This window comes from Oncorhynchus kisutch, linkage group LG2 (genome assembly GCF_002021735.2).
Source record: "Oncorhynchus kisutch isolate 150728-3 linkage group LG2, Okis_V2, whole genome shotgun sequence".
Classification (NCBI taxonomy): domain Eukaryota; kingdom Metazoa; phylum Chordata; class Actinopteri; order Salmoniformes; family Salmonidae; genus Oncorhynchus; species Oncorhynchus kisutch.
In genome coordinates, this window is record NC_034175.2 from 78,289,211 (window position 1) to 78,302,881 (window position 13,671).

The following is a 13,671-nucleotide window of genomic DNA, read 5'->3' on the forward strand; positions in this document are numbered from 1 at the left end:
AGGAGGAGGAGAGAGAGGAGAAGGAGGAGAGAGAGGAGGAGAGAGAGGAGGAGGAGAGAGAGGAGAAGGAGGAGAGAGAGGAGGAGAGAGAAGGAGGAGGAGAGAGAGGAGGAGAGAGAAGGAGGAGGAGAGAGGAGGAGGAGGAGAGAGGGGGTTTGCATCCTAAATGGCACCCTATTCCCTATATAGTACACTACTTTAGACCAGAGTCCTCTTCCCTATATAGTGCACTACTATAGACCAGAGCCCTATTCCCTATATAGTGCACTACTATAGACCAGAGCCCTCTTCCCTATATAGTGCACTACTATAGACCAGAGCCCTATTCCCTATATAGTGCACTACTATAGACCAGAGCCCTATTCCCTATATAGTGCACTACTATAGACCAGAGCCCTATTCCCTATATAGTGCACTACTATAGACCAGAGCCCTCTTCCCTATATAGTGCACTACTATAGACCAGAGCCCTATTCCCTATATAGTGCACTACTATAGACCAGAGCCCTATTCCCTATATAGTGCACTACTATAGACCAGGGCCCTATTCCCTATATAGTGCACTACTTTAGACCAGGGCCCTGTTCCGTATGTAGTGCACTACTATAGACCAGAGCCCTATTCCCTATATAGTGGTACTACTATAGACCAGAACCCTATTCCCTATATAGTGCTACTACTATAGACCAGAGCCCTATTCCCTATATAGTGCTACTACTATAGACCACCAGAGCCCTATTCCCTATTTAGTGCACCACTATAGACCAGAGCCCCATTCCCTATATAGTGGTACTACTATAGACCAGAGCCCTATTCCCTATATAGTGGCACTACTATAGACCAGAGCCCTATATAGTGCACTACTATAGACCAGAGCCCTATATAGTGCACAACTTTAGACAGGTCAAAATGGGCCCTGGTCTAAATATATGGAATATATTTAAAAATAAATATATATGGAATAGGGCTCTGGTCTATAGTAGTGCACTATATAGGGAATAGGGCTCTGGTCTATAGTAGTGCACTATATAGGGAATAGGGCTCTGGTCTATAGTAGTGCACTATATAGGGAATAGGGCTCTGGTCTATAGTAGTGCACTATATAGGGAATAGGGCTCTGGTCTATAGTAGTGCACTATATAGGGAATAGGGCTCTGGTCTATAGTAGTGCACTATATAGGGAATAGGGCTCTGGTCTATAGTAGTGCACTATATAGGGAATAGGGCTCTGGTCTATAGTAGTGCACTATATAGGGAATAGGGCTCTGGTCTATAGTAGTGCACTATATAGGGAATAGGGCTCTGGTCTATAGTAGTGCACTATATAGGGAATTGGGCTCTGGTCTATAGTAGTGCACTATATAGGGAATAGGGCTCTGGTCTATAGTAGTGCACTATATAGGGAATAGGGCTCTGGTCTATAGTAGTGCACTATATAGGGAATTGGGCTCTGGTCTATAGTAGTGCACTATATAGGGAATAGGGCTCTGGTCTATAGTAGTGCACTATATAGGGAATAGGGCTCTGGTCTATAGTAGTGCACTATATAGGGAATAGGGCTCTGGTCTATAGTAGTGCACTATATAGGGAATAGGGCTCTGGTCTATAGTAGTGCACTATATAGGGAATAGGGCTCTGGTCTATAGTAGTGCACTATATAGGGAATAGGGCTCTGGTCTATAGTAGTGCACTATATAGGGAATAGGGCTCTGGTCTATAGTAGTGCACTATATAGGGAATTGGGCTCTGGTCTATAGTAGTGCACTATATAGGGAATAGGGCTCTGGTCTATAGTAGTGCACTATATAGGGAATAGGGCTCTGGTCTATAGTAGTGCACTATATAGGGAATTGGGCTCTGGTCTATAGTAGTGCACTATATAGGGAATAGGGCTCTGGTCTATAGTAGTGCACTATATAGGGAATTGGGCTCTGGTCTATAGTAGTGCACTATATAGGGAATATAGCTCTGGTCTATAGTAGTGCCACTATATAGGGAATAGGGTTCTGGTCTATAGGAGTGCCACTATATAGGGAATAGGGTTCTGGTCTATAGTAGTACCACTATATAGGGAATAGGGCTCTGGTCTAAAGTAGTGCACTATATAGGGAATAGGGTTCTGGTCTATAGTAGTACCACTATATAGGGAATAGGGCTCTGGTCTAAAGTAGTGCACTATATAGGGAACAGGGTTCTGGTCTATAGTAGTGCACTATATAGGGAATAGGGCTCTGGTCTATAGTAGTGCACTATATAGGGAATAGGGCTCTGGTCTATAGTAGTACCACTATATAGGGAATAGGGCTCTGGTCTATAGCAGTGCCCTATATAGGGAATAGGGCTCTGGTCTATAGTAGTGCACTATATAGGGAATATGGCTCTGGTCTATAGTAGTGCCACTATATAGGGAATAGGGTTCTGGTCTATAGTAGTGCACTATATAGGGAATATGGCTCTGGTCTATAGTAGTGCACTATATAGGGAATAGGGCTCTGGTCTATAGTAGTGCACTATATAGGGAATAGGGCTCTGGTCTATAGTAGTACCACTATATAGGGAATAGGGCTCTGGTCTATAGCAGTGCACTATATAGGGAATAGGGCTCTGGTCTATAGTAGTGCCACTATATAGGGAATAGGGCTCTGGTCTAAAGTAGTGCACTATATAGGGAATAGGGTGCCATTTGGGCCGTGCCCTGGGAGGGTTGGGGTTCAGTGGGTGATACTAATGAATGATTTCCTCTCATTCTGTCCATCACGGAGGAGAGAAACACCTGATTAAAAAACAGCCAGTTCTATTGGTGGGCGTGTCAGCTCGTTAGCTAGCAGAGCAGAAGGCATGGAGTGAACACACAGAGCTAATTGAACTGGCAACTTTAATGTCCTGTCTCTCTGCTGCAGGGAGGAGAGCAGGGACACAGAGAATGATGATTAAAACCCTGGGTTTTATAACGACTTGAAGTGTCTGGGAGGATGAAAAGGAGCTATGATTAGATCAGGAACAAGTTATCAATCACACACGGTCACATCTGTCAGCCTATCCTGGACTAGCGAGAGCAGGCTGTTAATTGGGTCGACAGGAAGGCTGTAATCTTTAACATTTTGTGATGTTCTGTCATGTTGGTGTTTTTATGTTGTTGATAAAACAAGGTACTCATTGTTTGTTTTAACATGTTAATGATTTTAGAGGGGTGCACAACCTGGACATGCATTCATGATGTACAGGAAACATAAAGGGTTTTAGTGGTTAGAGAGGCAGGTAGCCTAGTGGTTAGAGGAGGCAGGTAGTCTAGTGGTTAGAGGAGGCAGGTAGCCTAGTGGTTAGAGGAGGCAGGTAGCCTAGTGGTTCGAGAGGCAGGTAGCCTAGTGGTTAGAGAGGCAGGTAGTCTAGTGGTTAGAGGAGGCAGGTAACCTAGTGGTTAGAGTGTAGGGCTGGCAGGTAACCTAGTGGTTAGAGGAGACAGGTAGCCTAGTGGTTAGAGAGGCACGTAGCCTAGTGGTTAGAGAGGCAGGTAGTCTAGTGGTTAGAGGAGACAGGTAGTCTAGTGGTTAGAGGAGGCAGGTAGCCTAGTGGTTAGAGGAGGCAGGTAGTCTAGTGGTTAGAGAGGCATGTAGCCTAGTGGTTAGAGGAGGCAGGTAACCTAGTGGTTAGAGGAGGCAGGTAGCCTAGTGGTTAGAGGAGGCAGGTAGCCTAGTGGTTAGAGGAGGCAGGTAACCTAGTGGTTAGAGGAGGCAGGTAACCTAGTGGTTAGAGGAGGCAGGTAGCCTAGTGGTTAGAGGAGGCAGGTAACCTAGTGGTTAGAGGAGGCAGGTAACCTAATGGTTAGAGGAGGCAGGTAGCCTAGTGGTTAGAGGAGGCAGGTAGTCTAGTGGTTAGAGGTAGGCAGGTAACCTAGTGGTTAGAGGAGGCAGGTAGTCTAGTGGTTAGAGGAGGCAGGTAGTCTAGTGGTTAGAGGAGGCAGGTAGTCTAGTGGTTAGAGGAGGCAGGTAACCTAGTGGTTAGAGGAGGCAGGTAGCCAACTGGGCATGTTATATACATGACCCTTAGAATCATGTTTTAATTAGCTGAGGAAACACACATGTTTTAATTAGCTGAGGAAACACACCTGTTTTAATTAGCTGAGGAAACACACCTGTTTTAATTAGCTGAGGAAACACACCTGTTTTAATTAGCTGAGGAAACACACCTGTTTTAATTAGCTGAGGAAACACACCTGTGTGGAAGCACTGGCTTTCCAATATACTTTGTATCCCTCAAGTGTTTCCATTATTTTGGCAGTTACCTTTATAATCTCCGTTTCGTTACACACAGAGTGTTTGGAATAGTCGTGAGTTGATCAACTGACTGATCCAACAGAGTACGTGCTTGGAATAGTCGTGAGTTGATCAACCGACTGATCCAGATATAAAGTAAAGACGTAAAGCAGAGCTCGTGAAAATATATCCCACCCACGATGCACTGGGAGTGACTATAGCCCAGCCATGTCATCCCTGGGCCTAGAGCAACAGATGTTTGAGACAGTTCTCCAATCCCCCAAAAATGAGCTCCCCCCCCCCCCCCCCCCCATCGACCTCCCCTTCTCCCCTCTCATTGTCGACCGTGCGTAACGTGTGTCTGTTTGTGGTACCACCTCATTCACAGAGATTGTATCCGAGGCAGTAATTATTGGCTAACACTCCCCTCTACTACACCCTTCCAGCACCTCGTCATTGTGTTGACATCTCAACTACGGCGGCCATCGTTAATCAAGCCATTTAGGACGGAGATGAACCCCAGAGACCCTGGACCGTCGCTCCGCCCACTGCTGGTCAATGAGGAAATGTTCAACCCTCCTGCTCAATCAGAGAGACACAACAAAAGAGAACAGAGACAAGATGAAAAAAAGACTTGTTTTCTCATAATATCTGTTGAGTTTTGGATGGACACACTATATACATAGACCCCATCCAGCATTACAATGTAGTTATCTATAGACCTAGACCCTATCCAGCATTACATTGTAATTATCTATAGACAGAGACCCCATCCAGAATTACAATGTAGTTATCTATAGTACCAGACCTCCTGACCCCTCCCGTGTCTCCTGGCCCCTCCTGTCTCAGCCTCCAGTATTTATGCTGCAGTAGTTTATGTGTCGGGGGGCTAGGGTCAGTTTGTTATATCTGGAGTACTTCTCCTGTCCTATTCGGTGTCCTGTGTGAATTTAAGTGTGCTCTCTCTAATTCTCTCTTTCTCTCTTTCTTTCTCTCTCTCGGAGGACCTGAGCCCTAGGACCATGCCTCAGGACTACCTGACATGATGACTCCTTGCTGTCCCCAGTCCACCTGGCCGTGCTGCTGCTCCAGTTTCAACTGTTCTGCCTTATTGTTATTGGACCATGCTGGTCATTTATGAACATTTGAACATCTTGGCCATGTTCTGTTATAATCTCCACCCGGCACAGCCAGAAGAGGACTGGCCACCCCACATAGCCTGGTTCCTCTCTAGGTTTCGTCCTAGGTTCTGGCCTTTCTAGGGAGTTTTTCCTAGCCACCGTGCTTCTACACCTGCATTGCTTGCTGTTTGGGGTTTTAGGCTGGGTTTCTGTACAGCACTTTGAGATATCAGCTGATGTAAGAAGGGCTATATAAATACATTTGATTTGATTTGACCCCATCCAGAATAACAATGTAGTTATCTATAGACCTAGACCCCATCCAGCATTACATTGTAATTATCTATAGACCCAGACCCCATCCAGCATTACAATGTAATTATCTATAGACCCCATCCAGAATTACAATGAAGTTATCTATAGACCCCATCCAGCATTACAATGTAGTTATCTATAGACCTAGACCCCATCCAGCATTACATTGTAATTATCTATAGACCTAGACCCCATCCAGCATTACAATGTAATTATCTATAGACCCCATCCAGCATTTCAATGTAGTTATCTATAGACCCCATCCAGCATTACAATGTAATTATCTATAGACCCCATCCAGAATTACAATGTAGTTATCTATAGACCCCATCCAGAATTACAATGTAGTTATCTATAGACTTAGACCCCATCCAGCATTACATTGTAATTATCTATCCAGCCTAACAATGTAGTTATCTATAGACTTAGACCCCATCCAGCATTACAATGTAATTATCTATAGACCCCATCCAGCATTACAATATAATTATCTATAGACCCCATCCAGCATTACAATGTAATTATCTATAGACCCCATCCAGCATTACAATGTAATTATCTATAGACTTATCTTACTTAATTTGATATAGATTCATGAAATTCAGTACGGTAAATAAGGGATGATTTCTCCTTTAGCAGTGTAATCGATCTAGGTTTTGACTATCTAGTGTCGTGTTTGTGTTCCGCCCCCCCCCGCGGTGTAATACAGAAGTCAGACCATAGCGGCACGGACATCCCCTCAACCTCTGTGTCACATTTACGTATGAATAGCTGATGGCTGAACGGCTCTTTTAGGGCCCGGGGTAAAGCCTCTTACCACGGCTGCTCCCCTCATCCAGGACAGTGTCTGCAGCGAGTCCTCTCTCTCTAGGACTTGTTGAGCATCTGTTCACTACTCCTTTAGGTGATTTCTGCTGAGGAGTGATCTCTACAGAGGAGTGATCTCTACAGAGGAGTGATCTCTACAGAGGAGTGATCTCTACAGAGGAGTGATCTCTACAGAGGAGTGATCTCTACAGAGGAGTGATCTCTACAGAGGTGTGATCTCTACAGAGGAGTGATCTCTACAGAGGAGTGATCTCTACAGAGGAGTGATCTCTACTGAGGAGTGATCTCTACAGAGGAGTGATCTCTACAGAGGAGTGATCTCTACAGAGGAGTGATCTCTACTGAGGAGTGATCTCTACAGAGGAGTGATCTCTACAGAGGAGTGATCTCTACAGAGGAGTGATCTCTACTGAGGAGTGATCTCTACAGAGGAGTGATCTCTACAGAGGAGTGATCTCTACAGAGGAGTGATCTCTACAGAGGAGTGCTGTGGACATTCAGTGACCAAAGGAGGAATTATGCACAATCCCGTTGAAATCAAATAATACTGTATATACCGAAATACAAAATGATTTCCCACGAGTAGATTTCCTTTGTTCTCCAGAGTTTTTATTTTTCAGTGTATTTTCTTCACAATGATTCTTTTTTCAATGCTGCAGAATATAGTCTTTCGATCAAACGCTGAATACCTGGGTGATTCTGAGACTGTTGACAGTGAATGACTACCCACGTACCTGGGTGATTCTGAGACTGTTGACAGTGAATGACTACCCACGTACCTGGGTGATTCTGAGACTGTTGACAGTGAATGACTACCCACGTGCCTGGGTGATTCTGAGACTGTTGACAGTGAATGACTACCCACGTACCTGGGTGATTCTGAGACTGTTGACAGTGAATGACTACCCACGTACCTGGGTGATTCTGAGACTGTTGACAGTGAATGACTACCCACGTGCCTGGGTGATTCTGAGACTGTTGACAGTGAATGACTACCCACGTACCTGGGTGATTCTGAGACTGTTGACAGTGAATGACTACCCACGTACCTGGGTGATTCTGAGACTGTTGACAGTGAAAGACTACCCACGTGCCTGGGTGATTCTGAGACTGTTGACAGTGAATGACTACCCACGTGCCTGGGTGATTCTGAGACTGTTGACAGTGAATGACTACCCACGTGCCTGGGTGATTCTGAGACTGTTGACAGTGAATGACTACCCACGTGCCTGGGTGATTCTGAGACTGTTGACAGTGAATGACTACCCACGTGCCTGGGTGATTCTGAGACTGTTGACAGTGAATGACTACCCACGTGCCTGGGTGATTCTGAGACTGTTGACAGTGAATGACTACCCACGTGCCTGGGTGATTCGGAGACTGTTGACAGTGAATGACTACCCACGTGCCTGGGTGATTCTGAGACTGTTGACAGTGAATGACTACCCACGTGCCTGGGTGATTCTGAGACTGTTGACAGTGAATGACTACCCACGTGCCTGGGTGATTCTGAGACTGTTGACAGTGAATGACTACCCACGTGCCTGGGTGATTCTGAGACTGTTGACAGTGAATGACTACCCACGTGCCTGGGTGATTCTGAGACTGTTGACAGTGAATGACTACCCACGTGCCTGGGTGATTCTGAGACTGTTGACAGTGAATGACTACCCACGTGCCTGGGTGATTCTGAGGGTGTTGACAGTGAATGACTACCCACGTGCCTGGGTGATTCTGAGACTGTTGACAGTGAATGACTACCCACGTGCCTGGGTGATTCTGAGACTGTTGACAGTGAATGACTACCCACGTGCCTGGGTGATTCTGAGACTGTTGACAGTGAATGACTACCCACGTGCCTGGGTGATTCTGAGACTGTTGACAGTGAATGACTACCCACGTGCCTGGGTGATTCTGAGACTGTTGACAGTGAATGACTACCCACGTGCCTGGGTGATTCTGAGACTGTTGACAGTGAATGACTACCCACGTGCCTGGGTGATTCTGAGACTGTTGACAGTGAATGACTACCCACGTGCCTGGGTGATTCTGAGACTGTTGACAGTGAATGACTACCCACGTGCCTGGGTGATTCTGAGACTGTTGACAGTGAATGACTACCCACGTGCCTGGGTGATTCTGAGACTGTTGACAGTGAATGACTACCCACGTGCCTGGGTGATTCTGAGACTGTTGACAGTGAATGACTACCCACGTGCCTGGGTGATTCTGAGACTGTTGACAGTGAATGACTACCCACGTGCCTGGGTGATTCTGAGACTGTTGACAGTGAATGACTACCCACGTGCCTGGGTGATTCTGAGACTGTTGACAGTGAATGACGGACCATGTGCCTTGTATCAGCATAGCTACAATACATCCTTTGTTTGACTGGTGAGACGTTAGCATACGCCTTCATCAAGGGACCATAGATACACTTGTTGGATAAAGGGGCTTGTAAGTAAAGCATTTCACTGTAAGGTCTACTACACCTGTTGTATTCAGCATTTCACTGTAAGGTCTACTACACCTGTTGTATTCAGCATTTCACTGTGAGGTCTACTACACCTGTTGTATTCAGCATTTCACTGTGAGGTCTACTACACCTGTTGTATTCAGCATTTCACTGTAAGGTCTACTACACCTGTTGTATTCAGCATTTCACTGTGAGGTCTACTACACCTGTTGTATTCAGCATTTCACTGTAAGGTCTACTACACCTGTTGTATTCAGCATTTCACTGTGAGGTCTACTACACCTGTTGTATTCAGCATTTCACTGTGAGGTCTACTACACCTGCTGTATTCAGCATTTCACTGTAAGGTCTACTACACCTGTTGTATTCAGCATTTCACTGTAAGGTCTACTACACCTGTTGTATTCAGCATTTCACTGTGAGGTCTACTACACCTGTTGTATTCAGCATTTCACTGTGAGGTCTACCTACACCTGTTGTATTCAGCATTTCACTGTGAGGTCTACCTACACCTGTTGTATTCAGCATTTCACTGTAAGGTCTACTACACCTGTTGTATTCAGCATTTCACTGTGAGGTCTACTACACCTGTTGTATTCAGCATTTCACTGTAAGATCTACTACACCTGTTGTATTCAGCATTTCACTGTGAGGTCTACCTACACCTGTTGTATTCAGCATTTCACTGTGAGGTCTACTACACCTGTTGTATTTAGCATTTCACTGTAAGGTCTACTACACCTGTTGTATTCAGCATTTCACTGTAAGGTCTACTATATCTGTTGTATTCAGCATTTCACTGTGAGGTCTACTACACCTGTTGTATTCAGCATTTCAATGTGAGGTCTACTACACCTGTTGTATTCAGCATTTCACTCTAAGGTTTACTACACCTGTTGTATTCAGCATTTCACTGTGAGGTCTACCTACACCTGTTGTATTCAGCATTTCACTGTAAGGTCTACTACACCTGCTGTATTCAGCATTTCACTGTAAGGTCTATTATACCTGTTGTATTCAGCATTTCACTGTGAGGTCTACTACACCTGTTGTATTCAGCATTTCACTGTGAGGTCTACTACACCTGTTGTATTCAGCATTTCACTGTGAGGTCTACTACACCTGTTGTATTCAGCATTTCACTGTGAGGTCTACTACACCTGTTGTATTCAGCATTTCACTGTGAGGTCTACTACACCTGTTGTATTCAGCATTTCACTGTGAGGTCTACTACACCTGTTGTATTCAGCATTTCACTGTGAGGTTATGTTCTATAAAGTTGAACCTGTTGTATTCGGAGAGTGTGACAACAATTTGACTTGATTCGCTATGCAAAAAATAATCCCGATTATTTAATGCGTGCTTTCATATCTTTTGAAAACGCTCCTATTTGACCTATTGGAATGTATAATAACGGTTTTACAACCAGATTTTACAATCACAACGTTCAACTGCCATATTACAATGCTGATTAAAATGTTCCTTAAAACTGAAATTCTGAAACTTCCCATAAACCCACCGTCATTGACACCTGTTCCAAACCCTAACTCTCACCGGTGGAGATGTCCTGACCAATCGCTCGGCTCCAAGCTTGTCCTATGAGATCCAACCAACGCCAATTAAATGAATGATGAGAATGTGTTGAATAAATTACCACCATCTCAGTAATGAGTTGACTTTAATGAGGGTTCCAAGGTCGAGATAGCTGTAGCTGGACGGAAGGTGATTTATCTGTTCAGTCCACCAACCACCTATTTCCCACAGTGGGAAAAACACACACATTGTGTATGTACAAGTAGACATTGATCATGGACACTGTAGTCAGGTACAGGTCATTGATCATGGACACTGTAGTCAGGTATATGTCATTGATCATGGACACTGAGGTCAGGTACAGGTCATTGATCATGGACACTGTAGTCAGGTACAGGTCACTGATCATGGACACTGTAGTCAGGTACAGGTCATTGATCATGGACACTGAGGTCAGGTACAGGTCACTGATCATGGACACTGTAGTCAGGTACAGGTAATTGATCATGGACACTGTAGTCAGGTACAGGTCATTGATCATGGACACTGTAGTCAAGTATAGTATAGGTATTGTATTGAACACCACATACTGTAGGCCTGAACACCACATATAGACTACTGTAGGCCTGAACACCACATATAGACTACTGTAGACCTGAACACCACATATAGACTACTGTAGACCTGAACACCACATATAGACCACTGTAGGCCTGAACACCACATATAGACTACTGTAGGCCTGAACACCACATATAGACTACTGTAGACCTGAACACCACATATAGACTACTGTAGACCTGAACACCACATATAGACTACTGTAGGCCTGAACACCACATATAGACTACTGTAGACCTGAACACCACATATAGACTACTGTAGGCCTGAACACCACATATAGACTACTGTAGGCCTGAACACCACATATAGACTACTGTAGGCCTGAACACCTCATATAGACTACTGTAGGCCTGAACACCACATATAGACTACTGTAGACCTGAACACCACATATAGACTACTGTAGGCCTGAACACCACATATAGACTACTGTAGGCCTGAACACCACATATAGACTACTGTAGGCCTGAACACCACATATTGACTACTGTAGACCTGAACACCACATATAGACTACTGTAGGCCTGAACACCACATATAGACTACTGTAGGCCTGAACACCACATATAGACTACTGTAGGCCTGAACACCACATATAGACTACTGTAGACCTGAACACCACATATAGGCTACTGTAGGCCTGAACACCACATATAGACTACTGTAGACCTGAACACCACATATAGACTACTGTAGGCCTGAACACCACATATAGACTACTGTAGGCCTGAACACCACATATAGACTACTGTAGGCCTGAACACCACATATAGACTACTGTAGACCTGAACACCACATATAGACTACTGTAGGCCTGAACACCACATATAGACTACTGTAGGCCTGAACACCACATATAGACTACTGTAGGCCTGAACACCACATATAGGCTACTGTAGGCCTGAACACCACATATAGACTACTGTAGGCCTGAACACCACATATAGACTACTGTAGGCCTGAACACCACATATAGACTACTGTAGGCCTGAACACCACATATAGACTACTGTAGACCTGAACACCTCATATAGACTACTGTAGGCCTGAACACCACATATAGACTACTGTAGACCTGAACACCACATATAGACTACTGTAGGCCTGAACACCACATATAGACTACTGCAGGCCTGAACACCACATATAGACTACTGTAGGCCTGAACACCACATATAGACTACTGTAGACCTAAACACCACATATAGACTACTGTAGGCCTGAACACCACATATAGACTACTGTAGGCCTGAACACCACATATAGACTACTGTAGACCTGAACACCACATATAGACTACTGTAGGCCTGAACACCACATATAGACTACTGTAGACCTGAACACCACATATAGACTACTGTAGGCCTGAACACCACATATAGACTACTGTAGACCTGAACACCACATATAGACTACTGTAGGCCTGAACACCACATATAGACTGCTGTAGGCCTGAACACCACATATAGACTACTGTAGGCCTGAACACCTCATATAGACTACTGTAGACCTGAACACCACATATAGACTACTGTAGGCCTGAACACCACATATAGACTACTGTAGGCCTGAACACCACATATTGACTACTGTAGACCTGAACACCACATATAGACTACTGTAGGCCTGAACACCACATATAGACTACTGTAGGCCTGAACACCACATATAGACTACTGTAGGCCTGAACACCACATATAGACTACTGTAGACCTGAACACCACATATAGACTACTGTAGGCCTGAACACCACATATAGACTACTGTAGACCTGAACACCACATATAGACTACTGTAGGCCTGAACACCACATATAGACTACTGTAGGCCTGAACACCACATATAGACTACTGTAGACCTGAACACCACATATAGACTACTGTAGACCTGAACACCACATATAGACTACTGTAGGCCTGAACACCACATATAGACTACTGTAGGCCTGAACACCACATATAGGCTACTGTAGGCCTGAACACCACATATAGACTACTGTAGGCCTGAACACCACATATAGACTACTGTAGGCCTGAACACCACATATAGACTACTATAGGCCTGAACACCACATATAGACTACTGTAGACCTGAACACCTCATATAGACTACTGTAGGCCTGAACACCACATATAGACTACTGTAGACCTGAACACCACATATAGACTACTGTAGGCCTGAACACCACATATAGACTACTGCAGGCCTGAACACCACATATAGACTACTGTAGGCCTGAACACCACATATAGACTACTGTAGGCCTGAACACCACATATAGACTACTGTAGACCTGAACACCACATATAGACTACTGTAGGCCTGAACACCACATATAGACCACTAAAGACCTGAACACCACATATAGACTACTGTAGGCCTGAACACCACATATAGACTACTGTAGGCCTGAACACCACATATAGACTACTGTAGGCCTGAACACCACATATAGACTACTGTAGACTATATAATAGAAATACAAAGCTGTTTCTATGTGAAAATGTTATAGGATTTGCTC